This window comes from Camelus ferus, chromosome 1, assembly GCF_009834535.1.
Source record: "Camelus ferus isolate YT-003-E chromosome 1, BCGSAC_Cfer_1.0, whole genome shotgun sequence".
Classification (NCBI taxonomy): domain Eukaryota; kingdom Metazoa; phylum Chordata; class Mammalia; order Artiodactyla; family Camelidae; genus Camelus; species Camelus ferus.
In genome coordinates this window covers 34,438,107-34,457,559 of record NC_045696.1, presented here as the reverse complement: position 1 = coordinate 34,457,559, position 19,453 = coordinate 34,438,107, and the positions used below count along the sequence as shown (strand labels likewise).

Here is a 19,453-nt window from a genome sequence, read left to right as displayed (position 1 = left end):
AATTACAACAGTTTCCAAGCAAGCCTTTGAGAACCACCTACTTTGGGGCTTCAGGCTAAGGTATTTCACTGTCTGCATCTTTAATTTTAGGCAGCAACTGGACTGGATTAAATTTTGACTTTCCTGACCTTTCCCTTAGTTTTTCCAACATCAATGTCAACTCTAGCATCTTCATTAAATCCCTTTATTCCAGGAATATTTTGAATGACGCTGTTTCCCTAAGCAGTCCCAGACTTATCCAGGCAGATTCTTTGCTGAGTGGTTATTGGAAATTAATAACCAAAGCAGCTTTAACCAAATCTTGAAAATAATAAGCAATATTTGCATTAAAACCATTAATGAAAGCAACTTTAAACATTAAAGCATTAGCGGGGGAGAGTAATAGCTCAGTGGTAGAGTGCATACTTAGCATGCACTAGGTCCTGGTTCAAACCCCAGTAACTCCATTAAAAATAAATAAATAAACCTAATTTCCTCCCCTCCCCCCAAAATACCATTAAAGCATTCACCAACTTTAACCAAATCTTAAAAATATTTAGAAAGAAGAGAGGAATTCTGATATTAAATTAAATTTACATATTCACACATTTCATTGCTCAAATGACTTTGGTTATTATTTTCAAGAGACACCTCCATGTTAGTCGGCTACAATTGGGAAAATAATTAAATTGCAACAATGAAAATCATAGGGAAAACTGCTTGACGTTCAATGGGCGCGGTGAAACTAGCCGCAGAAGCCCCTGCTATAGGAGAGGAAGCCCAGCCACGTGCACAAACTCAGTATGCTGTACTTCTTCCTTTGTTTGTTGCTGAAACTTAGGAAGGACTCTGAGTGCATGTGGGGGCGATGGGGAGGGGGGTGGATATGGAAGGATGGGGCTGTGACAGCAGTAAGAACTCATGTTTATTCCTGAGATTGGGGCTTCAGTTTACTAAGAGTCTATCAAGGTCGTGCTCTGGCCTCAGCTCTTCCCGCCGCTGGACAATGTCTTTTCATTCAGTAGAGCAGCCGCGACCCTGCGAGGAAGGTGAACAGCCTCTGGCCACAGTTCTTGGGTGGAGCTCCCCGCTGAAGCAATGGCAATGATAATGGCAATGGGAAAAAACAGGGGGCTAGAACATGTACCCTCCTCATGCTCTATCCACAATGGAGACTTAGAGAAGATTCTTTCGGATATACAACATGAATCTGGACAGAGCAGTTCAATAGGCACTTCTCACTGTGACAGCCCTTCCCCTACAAGATGGGCAGATCATGTTTGATGTGGAAATGAACACCAGCAGGGATCACAGCATTCAGTCAGAAGTTGAAGAAGAGAGAGCAGTGTTGGCTTTGAAGAAAAGTGTAGACTGGGTGTCCGAAGGGTCCAGGTGACCTGAAAACACCGCACCTAAGGGGTTCCGCTTCCAGCACCCTAAAGGTTCTGTCTCTTTAAGCATGAGGAAGAGTGGAGCCATGAAGAAAGTGGGTATTTTCCCCACAGAATTTCTTAAGGTGTTCATTCCATCTCTCTTCCTCACTCACGTTTTGGCTCTGGGGCTAGGCATCTACACTAGAAACCGACCGAGCACACCTTCTCCCAGCACCTACTGAGGGAAAGAAGAGCGCTGGGAAAGCATGTGGCCTGTGAAGTGGTGTATTGTCACGGTAGTTGGTTTGAAGTTGAGACCACTGTAAGCATGATCCAACCTACACCCTGCTTTTTCATATCCAAGTTACAGTAACTCTCAAATCCAGTATTCAAACTCTTTTGAGGCATTTTACTCTCTTCACTCCCTTTGTGGCCTATAAAACACTTCAGAATTTCCTAACACAGTTTACTGTTGTTTAGAAACTTGCAAAGGCTTCTTTTCCACAAATGCTACCAGCAGATTTTAATTTTGTCAACAATGCTGTTGTCTCCTTTTGGTTCCACCAGAGTTAGACTTGCATCACTCATGGGATAAATTTAACTCTTGCAAGATAACTCCCATCTCTCTTAAAACGAGATCAGGTTAGCAAATGAAATAAAAGCTTTGTTGTTTTGTGTTTCAAGACAAAGGCAAGCTTCCCTAAGCTTGAATTTATAGTTATTTAAAAAAAGAAAACTGAATGAAAAAAAAAGAAAACAAGACACAAGAAAAAAATTTATCCTGGCCAAGAGTCTAACAAGTATTGTGAATAAAACCCACAAGTGCTAGAGTTGAACAGAACTTCATTTAAAGCCTGCCTCTCCCATTTACTAGTGCAAGCTCCGGAAAGTCATTTCAGCTTTCAAAGACTCAGCTTCATTATCTACAAAGTGAAGATAATGAAAATGAAACCTCATAAATTATTGTTGAAGATTAAATATAAATCCCTTAGGTGCCTGCCCCTAATAAACTCAGTATTTACATTTGTCAACCGGAGTATGGGGCTAGCAACATCTACCTTTAAGAGTACGGTCAGATTTAGAGAAATCACAAAATGGTCTAACCCTGTAAAAAGTATTATTTTTATTTTTACCTCAGTCTTTATTTTATAGTATCTGCAGTACTGTCATTGTCTAATGCCACGTTTCTAATTCCACTGAAGGACAGTGATGTGGGAGGAAATGACGTGTAATCAGCATGAATGAGGAATGATGTACTCTCTCAGTATTTCAGTTAAAATGGAAAACAGATAGTATGTTAGCAAGCTGGAGATGAAAATTTTGAAAGAACATGTTTATGATCTCTCTCTTGCCTAACATTCCCTCTCCCTGAGTAAGGCAAATAGTTCAGTCTATAGTGACACTGGGTATAATAATGTCTTGTATAAGTGGTTATCACCAGAAACTAGATAAAGGGTCTGGAAATTCTGTACCTTTACTTGAAAGTTACTGGAAAGCTGAGTTTCAGCTATATGCTAGATGTAAAGAATATTTAAAAAAATTATTTCTCAAGTTAGTTAATTATTTATAATCTGGTAAATATCTCAACCTAGATACTTAATTCTTTTTCTTAATCTGGAATAAAATATTGAATTAGACAAAGTCTACCTCAAAATTTGGAGCAACAATAGCTGTTTATCTAAACATGAATAAAAATTTATGTCATGGTAAATTATTTGGAAAAAAATCATGAGCTTAGGTGGTGTTAAAACTCAGTGAAAATTATTGTAAGGTTAAAAGAGATCTAATATTTGTGATGAGATATTTGATTTAACAACTTCCATTTCTGTTAATGCATAATAACTAGTTAACCAAGCTAAGCTGGCAAGGTTTAAGCAATTTCAAGCATAACCATCTTTTTTCCTCTCTCTTTACATTTTTTTTTTTACCAGCGATAGAAAGGCGTTAGACTGCTACTTTTATTTTATGCAAGTATAACTAATGGAACTAACTGCATTTCACTTGATCATGATATATGTGCTTCCATTTTATTCTATTTTTCTTTTGTGAATATACAAAATTAGAATTATTTTTCTTCCTCTTTTTTCACCTTTAGTCTGCATTCTCTCTTTTGGGCCCCTTTACTTAAGCTTTATAAAGTTCATCTTTGCATCTGGTTGGTTTAGTAAGTACCAGCTGATGAACTGAATATCATAAATAAAGCAAGTGATTAATACTGACATTTATTGGGCACCATTGGCTTGGTTGGGCTGGTATACAAAGCAGAAGTCTAGTAATATAGTGTGAGTGCTTAATTGCTGTCAGTTGAAATCGGGTAGTTGGTTTGTCATCTTCAATTAATCATATTATAGAATGTTCAGCACTGAAACACAAGGCAGATGTTATGTAGCCATGATTTGGAGCTCTGCTCAAATGCAATCTGGTCTTCCAGTCTGCTGGTTAACCAAGGCTATCAACTGAAATATGAAAAATAAAAAACCCTTAACTTATAAACTTGGATTAAGACAGGCGGTGATTGAGACATATTTATTCTTAATACACACTGGTTTTATATGAAGTACGAAGGTGTCACGATTTTAAATAAGATGAGTATCTTTCCATTTTTATTTTATTTAGTTGGATTTACTTAATGCCGCAGAGTATCTTGTTTGCCTCTCTTTTACACAGTAAATTATCCTAGAATGCCAAGATACAAATTGAAGCATAGAGTAAGGTTAAGATAGTAACATCCCAAATCATCTCCAAGATAATTATGAGAAATCTGTCTATCTTTGACAAGAAAGGAGAACTACTCATGTAATTTGACTTAACATTTTTTTCCAGCTGAGAATATTGAAGTGCTACTTCCAAATGGTTTCTCTTCTCCAAGGTTTTTAAGCTAGGTTTTTATAACTTAAAAAACAAGTTCTCATTCACTAACTTCAATTACTTCTACCCCCTCCCCCCCCCTTTTTTTTTTTACTTCAGTGACTACTGTACTAGTGGCTATTATTATCTCTTGAATGTATTTTAATACATGTACTTGGAACTGATACTAGTAAAGTCATGTATTTGAGAGAAAATTATAAAAAACTATAAAGAGTGTGTTGGGTATTTCAGAAATGACAGTTAAATGATGATGATTTATATAGTGCCTATTGTGATTTAGCACGGAACAAATCTGAACTCTTATCTGAAGGGAATGACAAAATATCAGAGAACACAATGGCTGAAACTCCTGATTTGTTTCCTAAGTTCTGAGCATCAATCAATAAACATTTTTTAAGCAATGCAGTGTGTGTTAGGTTCTGTGTGTGATACAAATGCATAAAGGATGCAACTCATGCCATCAAGGAGTATATTGTCTATCAGTAGTTGGGGAAAAGAGACCTACACCTATTCAGCAAATTTTTATTTAGTTTCAGCATTGTGGTTGGCACTCTGGATATAAAAATTAATGTATCACAAAACATTTCGCAAAGAGCTCACTACCAGGTTATATGAATACTGTGCTATGATGAGATAAGTATGTTATAATAGTCGCTAAAAAAAAATTTCCAAACCTTTTCTTTCTTATGATAGTAGGGATGTTAACAGCCATATGTGTTGGATATTCAATATTAAAAATATTGAAATGTTTCTCTATCAGTCAGTAAATAAAATATTAAAAACTATAAGCAGTAAATATAATAATATACATTCTAAAATAATCTCATTAGTTCAGGTTGATCAAGAAAACTATTGAAAACTTTACCTCCTTTACTGAGAATTGAGAATAGAGATATTAAATATGGAAAAGCTCAGGCAGAATTTTGAACATAATTGGTATCAGTTCAGCAGAAGTTGAGGGAGGATTCGGCATGATGAACAATATTGTTACTCTTAAGAAATCTTTACTTCTTGAAACTATGAGTTCTGTAAAGATGTTGCCCATTGGTGCCATCGAGGTGGGAAACAGGGCCTGGGTGTGGTTTCTGCGTGGCAGCTGGTTTCCTAGCCTGGACGCTGAGGAGACAGGAGGCAGCAGGGGCAGGAAGAATTGCAGCTCTAGAGCTGCCCTGCCTGCTGAGGTGGCGCTGCCATCACCGAGACCTGCCTCTGTGTCCAGGTCATGTGGGAATCTGATATCCGGGCTCATCTCTGGCCATGATGCCCAGGCAGGATGCCTAGCAGTACTGATTATTTCCCCCTACCCATACTACATCTTTGTGATTAGTCCTTTTGTAGATAAATTCTTTCTGAATTATCCTAATTTGAATTGCCATATATTTCCTTTTGGGAACCTGCCTGATAATAAAACTCATAACTCCCTGGCAGTCACTGTAGGTAACAATGATTAATTTGGTACTGGACATGTATCCAAAGAAAAAGTGAAACCAAAAACAAGGGAGTTTCTAGAAAGGGGACTTTTTTTTAATTTTATTTTTTCCACTCGGCATATGTGAGTAATTAAGCTTGGATCTCTTAACATGCCTCTGCCACAACATGAAGCCTGAGAATGAAGCCAGTACTTATAACCTGAAGTGTACTATGTGATGCATGCCTTAGTAAATGTCTGAAAAAGAAGCCATGATTATTTATAAGAGGGTTGAAGCAGTTCTGCCTGGGACTTATGAATATATGGGCTTTTTTGTACACAGAATATCTCTGGAAGGATACACAAGGAACTGGTAACTGTGGTCCAGGTGTTAGGTAGTTAGATTAGTGGGAGCACCAGGCAGATAAGGTGCAGGAAAGGGAGCAAAGTCTGGAAGATGGAGGATGCCTGCTTCCAGCATAAAGGGGCTTTACTTCCTCTAAATGAGTGCCAGCAAGAAACCGGTTAGAACCCGACAGCCGCAACTGCACAGTAGAGACAAGGACCTAACTGGACATAACCCAATGCTCACTGTAATATCGTAATATAATTAGCATTGTGGTTTAGCCACCCCCCCAATATGCATAATGGGTAAGGACGTGTGCAAAGGGGACAAACATGACTAGGCATTCCAGGGGCAAGAGCCATCAATCAATCAAGAGACCACCTGTAAGCGAGGGTACAAGAGAACAGGCAAAGACCGCTGCTATCCGCCCTTCGATCAGCCCGCCTCCCGTTCCTGGAGGTGTACTTGCCCTTTGCTAGTAAATCCTTTAAAATCTTTCACTACACAAAACTCCATCTCCTGTCTGAATTCTTATCTTTTGGGTAAGACAAGAACTGGGGTCTTTTCCCTTCCCCTTTTCAGGTAACAGAGGGACTAGAAATGTGTTTAGGGAAAAAGAGTTTGGAAAGAGACTACAATCTTACACTCATTATACATTTGTTACTTATTTTTTTAAAGGAATAATATAAAAACTAGCCAAACAAACACATTTTTTGAGCACATCAGTTTGTTTCAAACACTTTCCTAAGCACTGACTACATGGTGTTATGTGGGACCAGGAGGAAGGAGATGAGTGAAGGGAGTAACTTTGAAGCTAGTGAACATGTGAGCTTGTATATATTGGGAAGGCGGTGAAAATGACAGGAACTTGGAGGTTTTCATGTGTCATACACTCGGCTTTTGCTTTGAATAGGAGACTGTGTCATCTGTTGAGGGGGAAGAGGCAGGGATCATGAAATGTAAGATGATCATTTGGCACGGTTGCTATAGAGAGTAGGAAGAGAGGTGATCAAAGGCAGATAAAAGAATTTCTGTGTATTGGTTAAAGCTGCACAGGCATCAATCTTTACTTTAGGAATGCTCAGCAGCCCTGGTATAAGAGTGGAAAAGGAATATTGTTGGATTATGTATCTTGCCGTGGGAAAAACACAAGGTAGCAAGGATGTTGAGGGTATTAGTATAAAAACAGCTAAATTTAAGCGGTAATAAAGACACCCATTGGGAAATTAGTTTAGATTACAAATGGAGGAGTTAGTATCTTGAAAGAAGGGGTGAATTTGATTAGTTAAGAGAAGGTGAGACTTTCACGGCAGTGCTCTTATCTGGTCCCACTGGTCATGAAAGTTCTCACTTAGCCCATGATTTTCTGCTGCTCAGCACACAGTCTCAGAAGGTAGCCTTCCTGAGTAGAACTCTTTGAGAAGGGCTCCAGCCAGCTCTTCCCTGAGTGGCCCTCACTCAGGGAACCGTCAGAATACACCTGGGACATTCCCACCTGGGGCTTTTCCTCTAGCTCAGTGATTGTCTAGTGCAGTTCCTGGTCCAGTAGCATCAGCATTAGCTGGGTACTTTTTGAAATGCAAATTCTTGTTCCTACTCAGACAGTGAATCAGAAACTTTGGCAGTGGAGCCCAGTGATCTGTGCGATCTGTGCATTAACCCTCTAGAAGACTCTGATGCAGGCTCAAGCTAGCACTAGCTACTTTAGTCTGAAATATCCTTACCTGAGAGAACCACTTCGTTAATTAACTCCATCACTTCCTTCAAGTCTTTGCTCAAATTCCTTCCACTCTAATTAATATTTCAACCCCTCTTTATCTCTCTTCCTCTTTACGAAACCCCTTTTCTCATCTTCCTAATCAGCTTTATCTTTTTTCTTTAGCACTTATAATTTCCTATATTATATACTTGTTTATGATAAAGTTTTTGTCTATCTCTACCCACTAGGATGTAAGTGATTTGAATGTGAGGATCTTTGTTCATTGATATATTCCAAATACCCAGAACAGTGCCTGATATCTAGTAAGAGAGCAATAAATATTTGTCAAATGAGTTATTTAACCACTGTCTCAAGAAAGAGCCATTCCCAAAGGAGCTAGCTTTGTTGGGTTTGTGGCAAAGTAGTTTGTGAATAATCTCTCACCCTTAGGCTTTTCCTGGTGTGGGTCCCCACCAGTCCCCAGCAGACCCCAGGAGTCATAAATCATGTGCTTTGAGCAGTCTTTTTGAAGCCCCTCTCTCTTAGTTGGAGGTGAGAGGGGAAGCACTAACCACCCTCACTCACCTCCAGATACACTGATCCTAGGAAAAGGGGTAAACTCAGAAATCTATAACTTTCTCCAAGGATCATCTTCACCCTCTTTTCCAATTCCTACCCTCTTCAATCAATACTGTCATAATATGAAGGTAATGAAGGCCAAAGAGATACAAAATTTGGTTTCCCTTGCTTTTTTTTCAGTCCTGAATAGGGCATGCTTCAGTACAGCATCTTGTATTGGGATATGGGGGAGTTGGTACTTCTTTCCTTGGGGTGTCAGCCAAAATCAGAGTGTTTAATTTTTACTACATGTCACATGGTCTCCTGGCTTGGCTTTTATAGTCCATTCTTCAAATTGTAGGCAAATGAGCCTTTGAAACCATGACTAGATGATTTTATTCTGCTCTTCAGAATTCTTCCATGACTTTCATTGTACTTAGAATATGGTCTAGATCCTTAGCCATGCCCTTCAAGGCCCTACATGAATTGGTCCTTGCCCGCCTTTCAGTCTTCTTTGGTATCGCTCTCCCATATACTCACTATTCTCACAGCCACACAGGCCTTGTTAGTTTTGCTATTTGATAAAATCAAACTCCCTCCTAAATTAGAGCCTTTGGACTTGCTGTTCCTTCTGGAAGATTCTCTCCTAGACAACTGGCTCTCTTCCTCATTTAAGTTGCAGACACTATCATATTAATTTTCTTCATGGTATTTGTCACTGAAATTCTTGTATTTTTTACTTGTGTACAATCTGCTTTCCCCACTAGATTTAAGATTCATGAAAACAAGGATCTAGATTTTTTGGTTCAATACTGTAACTTCAGTCCCTGGAACAATATCTAATATGTAAGCTTTTAATAAAAACTTTGACAGACATTTTATTTCATGTCTCCTAGGTGCCAGCCTGTATGTTGGTAGCATGATTTTGATTTTAAAAAATGTATTCCCTGCCCTTAAGAAACTTCCAGTTAGAGTATGAAAAAGACAAGAAAAAGAGCCAAATTTTCATGATGTTGTATGACAAGTGTTACATAAGAGCAAGGTATAAGGGAAGCAGAGAACTAACCCAGTGTGGCAGAAGGGGTCTGGGCAACCAGAGGGTGCAAGGGAGGATTTTAGAATGCAGAGACTGTTTCCTGACTTCTAAAGTAAAGCTGAATGATGACAAAAGCTTGGGGCAGAGGGCAGGAGGTGGTTGGGTAATGAAGGATGACCTTTTCTCTCATTTCTGGTGTCTCCACACTGTCTGAAGGGCTTGGTGTTGATATGGGAGCTCACTCAGACTTGTCTTCCAGACTCTGTTTTAGAAAGGCTGTTATACCCTGGATGTGTAGAAATGGGGATGTATGCAAAGTAAGCAGTGAGAGAAGTGGACAAAGTTTACTTGTATCATGTGATGGTGTTCTACTGTGATAGGATGCCTATAACACCACTCAGGAAACAAAATGTATCTAAAATTTCTATTTATTTACCAGACACTTGTTTTCAGCACACTTGATTATTGAAGTATTGATCTTTTTGCTCAAAATAAGGTTTAAAAACCATAAACATGAGTACTATAAACAAAAGAGTTAAATGTCATTTAACCCATTTAAATTTTATTACTAGTAGGATAAACTTAGGTTAATATTTTCATTGCCTATACTATTAATAGGAATTTTCAAAGCCAATGAATCATGTAAATAATTCTGGAAGCAAACTTCACTTGTAGGTTCAGCAAACAAAATAATTAATTAAGAGTATATGAGTTGAGGGTGGGTATAGGTCAGTGGTAGAGTGCATGCTTAGCACGCATAAGGTCCTGGGTTCAACCCCTAGTACCGCCATTAAAGAAAGGATGAGGAAAAAAATCATATGTAAAAATTTAAAAAAAAAGAGTAAATGAGTTAATGGAAAGATTTTCTAAGTGCTGTCAAAACAGAGTCATCATTTTAAAAGTTTTAAAAGTACTAACATAATCTAATTAATCAATAAGCATTTATTTTATTCTTAGATCACTAATGAAACTTTTTTTTTTTTTGCCATTTGGGTTGAGTCAGTTGAGTCATCAACTTAAAATTAAGGCATTTACCATTTTCTGTCAATGTCAATTGTCATAAAATGATAAAATTACAATGCAAAAGATGTCCATGTGGCAGACCATTATTTTTCTATCAAAGCTGAAGTTTAACAGGCCGTAGAAATCAAATACCATATTTAGCAATCACTTTTCTCCTTTGTAAAAAAAACCAAAAAACAAAAAGAACCTCACAAAAGTGGAAGGAAGATTGATTTAGGAGTTAATTATGCAACAGTTCTGACTAGGACACCAAGAGAGGTGTCTTGGTGTCCTACTCTGTCTAGGAAAGGGAGGACATAATATGAAGTCCCTAAAGCACATTTTAGTAGAGAAGTCCAAAGGTCACCAGAGATGCAGAGGAGCTAAGGAAAAGAATGAAGTATTAGCCATTTCAGCCAATGTGGCTTTAACCTGGGTAGGAAAGAGTTAGTCATTCACCTTTTGGTATTACTTTGAAGAGCATCTCATGGGCACATGGATATTCTTGGCCTTGGTCTCCTCTGGCTAAGTTCTGTATTGCATAAGCCATCTAAAAGTAGTGATCTGTGGGTACAGTCCTTGACATTTGTGTTAATTCTGTGCTTGCTGTATCCTCAAAATGTCTTTTAAAACTTACTCATAGGGTACATTGCCAGTTATTCTCCTAAAGATAGCATTATTATCTAGTATCCTTGGAATATGTCTATTGACTTTAAAGAAGGCAGTATATGACCAAAATGCTTTCTGTCTATACAGAAGGCCCAGAATGAAATGGCATCCTGTCTGAAATCTTGCCTCGGTTTTATATTGTTCTTCAGTTTTACCATTCCCATTCTCCTGTTTTATAATTCTTCCTTCCTTTGGATGGAAGTTTATTTTTGTAATATATATATAGAAAAGTAAGTGAATCATTCAAAAATAATAGGAAATGTCTATTAAATAGCTTTAAGAACATATTTTTAAAGATCATATATTGAAGCATGTTATTTGCATAGAAACATGTCACTAACTCATAGAGTTCCTGAAAATTCGTGTTATTAATTGAATTAATGTTATTAATTGAATTAATCTCTGTTTATGAAGGACACGTCTTCTTATAAAAAAAGAAATCTAATCCAGCCATCTTAAGAAAAGGGGGTCATTAGAACAAATGACTTTATATTACACAAGGACCACTCAGGGGACTGGAGAGGGATACAGAAAGGAACGCCTCTTACTTTCTTTCCAGATTCAAATGGTCCTTTTCGTCTGCATTTTTCTTTGCTCTTTTCTTTACTAACTTTCTCTGCTTGCATGTCAACCAACACAAAGTCCTGGCTCCAGTGCTGGGTAACCTTTCCATTCAAGTCCTGCTTCATGGAGCAGTTAGCTAACTCAGTAGCTCCCTGCCCTATTGATAAATTCTGAATAAGATGTTGTTTCAGCAATTACATCAAACCATGTTAACTAAATCAAAATACTAAACAGTACTGAAGAATTATATTATAGATTACTCCAAGTTGATAATTTTTATTGCTATGTTTATGGCCAGGATAAAGAAATGACATCCTAGTGACCTAGGAGTGACTTACTTTGACCTAGTGCATACCCAGTTGAAGATGAGAGGATTCAGAGTGAGGGTAAGGGGTATACTGTATTTTTATACTCTAATATTTATGGACAATTTTATAGCATTCCTGAGAGAGACTGAATACCTAGCCATTCCTCTAAGGCACTAACACATTTTTGCCATATTTGGTAGGATTTGTGTAAACATTCTATTCCTTCTTAGATCTTATCTCTTCTCTGTTAAACTATCTCCTTTGTTTCCCATTTTTCAGATTACAAAATGAAAAAACAGTGAATTCAGTTGTATAATTTTTGCCATACAGAGAAGTTGTCTTGCTGGGTAAGATATTAGAATACTATGTTGAAGGAGGATTAATAAAATGGCCACACTTAGGCTAACAGACTGCTTATTCTATGCTTGCCTTTAAAACGGTCAACTGACCTGACTGACTGGTTGCTACTCACAGCTCCAGGCCTGTAGTTAAAATAAAGCTATTAATTTTGCTGTTTCTGCTTTATTCCAGTAATTGAAAGTAGTAATCATACTTGGTTTCTGAGTTGTTCTCTAGGGAGAAGGTCACAGAACTGCAACCTTATAAAATAGTCTGAATTACTAAGAAGACCACGCCTTGGGGTCTTCTAAGATAAAGAGATTGAAAGAGTGACAACCACTAGCCTCTACAGAATCGGTCACCTGGAGACACCATGATGCCACTCTGAGTCTTATGAGAAGAAAATAATTCTGTTAATTGTTATTCTGCTTTACTGTTTGAGCTATGGCTATATAACCACCCCACCCCATCCCCAAGGTGGGCTCACAGTTTTGAAGGCACCAGCCTGCTGGGAGTCCCCTTTGCCCGGCAAAGCAATAAAATTGCCTCTTTCCTTCTAAGCTCCAGGACCCTATCTCTGAGTTATTTGGCTCGTCAGGGATGGGGGCCGATCTTTCAGCAACATATTTATAGGTAATACATTAAAATTATTTGAAAAATTCAGCAGCACAAGAAGTAGTCACAATCCTGAAGACACTTTAACTGTAAATCTCCAGTTTAACATTTCATCTCAGAATTTACTTAAAACACCACCCACCCCTCCACTACCGCCTACACACACACACACACACACACACACACACACAGATTTTAGGCTTCCTCTTTTGACTGGAGTTGGCTGGAGATGGGCTCTCTTTCAGTGACAAGGAGGAGCAAGCTGGAATTAGTTTTTTAGCTTTTGACTAGTCAGCAACAATATCACTCAACAGTATTTCTCAGCTGTGCTCCTCGGACTTGCCCCACTAAAGTGGTTAACAAGTGTCCCTTGTGGGGAAGGGTCAAATAAAATGGAGATAATCTGAGCTAAAGGCACATCTCTACTGCAGAATTTCTCTGAAGCTTAAGTGTAATAGGGAAGAACAAATCTGACCCCGTATTAGATCTGTTCCTTTAGCTCTAACCCTGTGCTGTTTTCAGTGCTTAGTCAAGCTGGTTCTGCACCTTTTGCAAAAGAATGTTGCCTATAGCCTGGAATATACAGGAAAGCCCGTTCTCAAGGCTCTGACGTTTAAGAGTATAACACTTTTTCACTTATATAGAGATAAAAAGTTGAAGAACAGAAAATAACATTTGTCTTGTTGGATGGTTTACAGAAACATCATGACCTGACTTACGTGAACAGCTGCAAGAACAAAGGATTCTGACAGCAAGAAGTCTGCAGCAACCAACCACATCCTCTCTCATTTTTAGTATAAAAGAAGCCTGAATTCTGACTTGGGGAAGATGGTTCTCCAGGATATTAGTCTGCTATCTTCTGGATCTGCTGTCTTTCTGAATAAAATCACTATTCCTTGCCCCAACACTTTGTCTCCTGATTTATTGGCCTGTCATGCAGTGAGCAGAATGAGTTTGGACCCCATAACATAAGAATGCTACTTTTCGCTGGGCATCTGTAAGAGGGGACCACAGTATACTGCTTTTCTCTAATTTTTTTTGATGGTATACTTTTGTGTGTGTGTGGCACACAAAATACATTTTTGTGAAACGCTGGAATTCTAGGAATAAACACTGGGAATTCTGAGGAAGCTTCTAGCTCATTTTCACCTGATTTAAGATCACAGGTGGTTTGAGGACTAGAGTAGTGGGACAGGCATCAGAAACCAGTCTACCACAGTATCATTCAGGTTACATCAACAGGGAAGATTTCAAATGGCCCACTCTGAGCATTGGTGGATTAATTTAAATTGAATAAACTCAATTAACAAATAATAGGGATAGGGAAGGCATAGGGATCAGAGAAAAGGAAAATTGGAAGTAACTTCTGTTGCGCACCTACTACAGTACTAGAAACCACACAAGAGGCCCTATGTGGCTTGTTCATTTTATTTTCATAATGTCCTCACAGCAAAAGTGTGATGCCCTTTTATAGATGAAGAAATTGAAGCTCAGAGAAGTCTAGCAATGTGTTTATTGTCACATATAGTTAACTTGCCACAATTGGCACTTGATATGGGTTTTTTAGGTTTCAAACTCATTTTCTTTCCCTACTCATAGGAATCTACTTAAAGTCAGCTTCTTTTTGGCTTCTCCTATTCCTAGAACTACTCAGACTACTCCTTCAATTTTGAGAATTACCGCTCTGAGCAGCAATGGTTCTTTTCTTTACTAATCACCTGGACAGCTACTATTTTCTGGTAACTTACAATGACCACTTCTTTTTGTGATTCATCTAGAATGTTTTAAAAATTCCAGATCAGTAACCACTGAGGAGTAAATAAATGCTCTCAAGTAGTGAAAAGGAAGCAGTTCTCAATTTGCCTGCTGCCATTCTGGAATCACCTGGGATCTTTAAGAAATACTGATGCCTAAGTCTCAACCCCAGAAATCCTGATTTAGTTGATCTGGGGTGTGGCATAGCATTGGGATTTTTAAACACTACCTAGGTGATTCTAATGTGCAGTAAGGCTGAGAACAACTGCTGGTAGGGATCAAGATAAACATGTAAGTATTTCCATAAAGAAGCAAAGGAAGTGTGTTAATATTACTTTTAATTTAACAAACTCATTTTTTATTTTAAAAAAATAGCTGCTGAGTCAGACTTTTTTCAGATAGAACACGAGCAAGTTAAGGCTTGGTATCTTTTGCTATTTAAATATGTGTATTCAGTTGGGGTTCTGTGGTGTAAAATATATATTTATTGTATTAGTTAAGTTACTGAGTCATTCCTATTTAACCTTTAAAACTCATAATCCTCCCCAAATCATGGTGGTCTCACATCACATCTCAGTGTAGATTTAATTATTGCACTAAGAAAAGCACATTATCAAAACAGTATGAAATATCCCCTTGGAAATGTTTTAAGTCCTTTTACTAATGCAGTTTTTACATCTCATATTTGTTTCTCTCTTATTAACCCTGTCAGAAGTCTCATAAATGGAACTTAAGCAAACTACCACTTTCTCAATGTAACTACAACATTTTTCAAACTATTCTTTAATTTTGGATGCTAATTTGTTTTTTCTAATGATCAAAATAGAAGGAAAAAATTTTCTTAGATTTGTTCTGGAAACAATATAGTATAACGTTTAAAAGCAAATGCTAGAGTACTGACAATAAACAATGAGTATTTATTGAAAATACAAAATACAAATTGCCAGGTTTCGGTAAGGTAGGAGGCAAGGGAGAATCTAGATAAAATAAGGCTGGCAAGAATTTACGGGGCACTAACTGCATTATAGTCAAGGTCTCATTTAACCCTCCCAGTAACACTAGGATTGAGACACTATCGCTATCCCAACTATATAGAATCTCAGAGAGCAGGCTTTGAACTCACAGAGTCTATCTCTAGACCCTGCAGCCTTAATATGTTATTGCCTTCTTCAAAAAGTGTTAATGTTTTCAGCTTGAGTAACTGAGGGGTTGGTTATGTCAAACAACTCACGTACATAATTCAGGAAAATTAAAAATTTCTGAGTGGTTGTCAAGGTAATGACTTTGTACTTACACACATGTAATTTGGGGAGCTGGTATTTTACTCTGAGGTAACATTCATCAGGCAGTTAACAATATGGATCTGAAATTCAGGAGAAAGTTCAGAGCTGGAGAGGAAGATGTAGGTACCATACGTATGGAGATAGTGGTTAAGAATGTGGTAGTGAATAACATAACCAAGAGAAGAAGTATAAAATAAGAAGGGGTTTTAACACTGGATCTCTTGGAAACATCTTTAATTGTGAAGCAGATAGAACACAACTGGACTGGTAAGAAAACAAAATAACAGAATACACTATCACAGAAGCTCAGGGAAGACATTTTAAGAAAGAAATGGTGATCAGCAGTGTCAAAAGCAAACTAGAATAAGGCATGAGTAAAGGGATTCTGTATTTGACTGTTAGCAATTTATTAGCAATCTTTTAAGGAATGATTTTAATATACTTGTAGGGCTGGTATAGACTGTGTTAGGTTATTGAGTAAATGAAGAGTGTTAATTTGGAAGTAGCTAATTTTTGTGGATTGTTTCCTATGGACCATGCACTATTGAAGGGCTTCACATGTTTTCAAATGAGTTAACCCTAGTTGGGGATTCCGTATGCTCAAGAGCTCAAGTGCATACAGAATTAAGGAATTAAAGAGAGAAATAGACAACATAGTATAAGTTTTAAAAGAACTCTATCTCAGCAAATGAAAAGATTTTTTAAAAACAGAAAAAAGTAAGAACACAGAGGATCTAAACAACACAATTTTCTACGTTGGTCTTGTTTATATTTAAAGAACACACAACAACCGCAAAATACACGTAAGATGTTCAGCAAAACCCTAAGTATTCGGAAATTGAACAACACACTTCTAAAAAGTCCATGGTCAAATTGCAAGGGAAATTAAAAATATTTTAAACTGCATGATAATAAAAATGCTATATATAAAAATTTCTGGAGACAACTAAACAGTTCTTAGAGGAAAATTTAGAACTTATTGCTTATATTAGGTATCAATGACTTAAGTTCTACCTCAACAAATGAGAAAAAAGGAACAAACTAAGTAGACAGGAGGAAATAATAAAACAGCAGAAATCAGAGATAAAAATAGATAAAAATAAAGAAAATTAACCAAGTCAAAGATGGTACTTTTAAGAATTCAACAAACATGATAAAATCCTAGATTTATCAAGAAAAATAAAAAATTATAAACTTATGGTTACCAGAAGGGGAAAGAGGTGAAAAGGGATAAATTGGGAGTTCGAGATTTACAGATACTAACTACTATATATAAAACAGATAAACAACAAATTTATACTGTATTGACAGGGAACTATATTCAATATCTTACAGTAACCTATAATGAAGAGGAATATGAAAAGGAATATATATATATATGTGTATGTATGACTGAACTATGCTATACACCGGAAATTGACACAACCTTGTAAACTGACCATATTTCAATTAAAAAAGAGTGAAAAAACCTAAATTAGCCATATCAGAAATGAAAGAAGGGTTTTCCGTGCAAATCACACAGCTATTAGAAGGATAAGAGAATATTAAGAAAATACTGTCTATAAATTAGATAATTTAGATAACATGGACAAATTCCTTGAAAAACACAAAAGCTTACTAAAGCTCACTCAAGAAAAAAATATGTAACATGAAGAGCTCTGTATCAATGAAAGAAACTGAATTAGTCACTAAGTATGTTCCCATAAGGAAAACTAATTCCATGTGATTTCACCAGTGAATTATACCAGATATTCAAAGAAGAAATTACATAAATTTAATTAAAATGCTTTCAGTCAATAGAAGAGGTAGGAACATTTCCAACCAATTTCATGAAGTCAACATTATCTTGATATCAAAACCAGAGAAGAACATTAAAAACAAAAACAAAAAAACCCCAATATCCCATTAACCTAGATGTTAAAATTCTTACTACAAAACTAGCAACTGAATCCTACACTTTTTTAAATTAATTAATTTTTTATTGAAGTAGAGTTGATTTACAATCTTTCAGGTGTACAGCAAGTTGATTCAGTTACAAATATAAAATCTATTCTTTTTCAGATCCTTTACCATTACAGGTTATTACAAGATATTGCATACAGTTCCCTGTGCCATACAGTAGATCCTTGTTGTGAATCCTGAAATGTTTAAAAAGGATAACAAATCACAACCAAGTATTATTTGTCTCAGAAATGCAAAGTTACATTTAACATGAAAATATGTAATCCTACATATTAACAGAATAAGAGAAGAAACATGTTATCATTTCAGGAGAAGGAGAAAAAGTACCTGATTGAATTCAACACCCAGTCATAGTAAAAACTCTTGGAAAAGTCAGAATACAAGGGAACTATCTCCATCTGATAAAAAGTATAAGAAATCTACAGATAACACCATACTTCCTTGTGCAAGTCTGAGTATTACTCTCCTCAAACTGGGAACAGGTAAAGAGGCTTGCTCTCATTGCTTCTATCCAACATTGTATATCACAGACATAGCAAAAAAGGCAAGAAAAAAATTCTTAAGGCTATGAAAGGAAGAGATAAAGCTTTCTCTACTTGTAGATGACACATCTGTTTATCTAGAAAATCTACAGGAATCTAAAAGTCAACTATTAGAAAAAGTGAATTTTGCCAAGTTGCAGCATACAAGGTTAATAAAATGAAGTGTAATTTTACATACTGGTAAATAAAATTTTAAAAAGCCATTTCCAAGAACACTAAAAACCAAGTTATTCGGGAATTAAGTTTTTGAAAGATAGGCAAACCATCTGCTCTAAAAATTAGAGAACATTGTTGGGAGAAATTTAAAGAAGACCTAAATAAATGGAGAGCTGTGGATTTGGAGACTCAGTAAATGAAAATGTTAATTACCCCCCAATTTATCTATAGATTTAATACAGTCTCAGTAAAAATTCAAGTAGGACCAGTTGTAGAAATTGGCAAGCTGATTCTAACATTTATATGGAAAGGTAAACCTATTTCAAAAAAGAATATAATTTAAAGATGTACAGTTCTTGACTTTAAGACCTACTCTCAAGTTACTGTAATAAGGACAGTGTAGTACTGACACATAAAGGAATACTTTTAAAAAGCCTAGAAACAGACCCACATATATGGTCAATTGATTTCTGAATAAGATGTCATGGTAATCCACTGAGGGGAAGAAAAGCCTTTTAAATAAATCACGCTGGAATACCTATTATCCATATGGAAAATTAAATATTGATCCTTCTCAGATACACAAGAAATAACTTGAAATGGATCACAGACATAAAAGGAAAAGCCCAAACTTTAAAACTTCTTATATAAAACACAGAAGAAAATCTTAGTCACTTTAGACTAAGCAAAGCTTTTTTAGATAGAATAAATTAGTACAAACCATAGTGGAAAAAGCATTAAATTGGGCTTTATTAACATTTTAACCATTTGATTTCTGAAAAGCACTCAAGAAATAAAGTCCAGCCACAGAATGGGAGACAATATTCATTTGACATATAAATGACAAAATATTTGTGTCCAGAGCATATATAGATCTTTTACAACTTAATATGAAGGTTAAGAACTAATTTTAAGAAATGGACACAAAGTTTAAGACACTTCACAAAAGATATCTGAATAGCTCAAATCTCATAGTATATGGTCAACATAA

General features: G+C 36.6%; 1 pseudogene; it reads left to right on the top strand.

The window, feature by feature from the left end:
- The first annotated feature begins 854 nt into the window (after positions 1 to 854).
- LOC102509769 lies at positions 855 to 1,684 on the top strand (annotated as a pseudogene).
- The last annotated feature ends 17,769 nt before the right edge of the window (positions 1,685 to 19,453 follow it).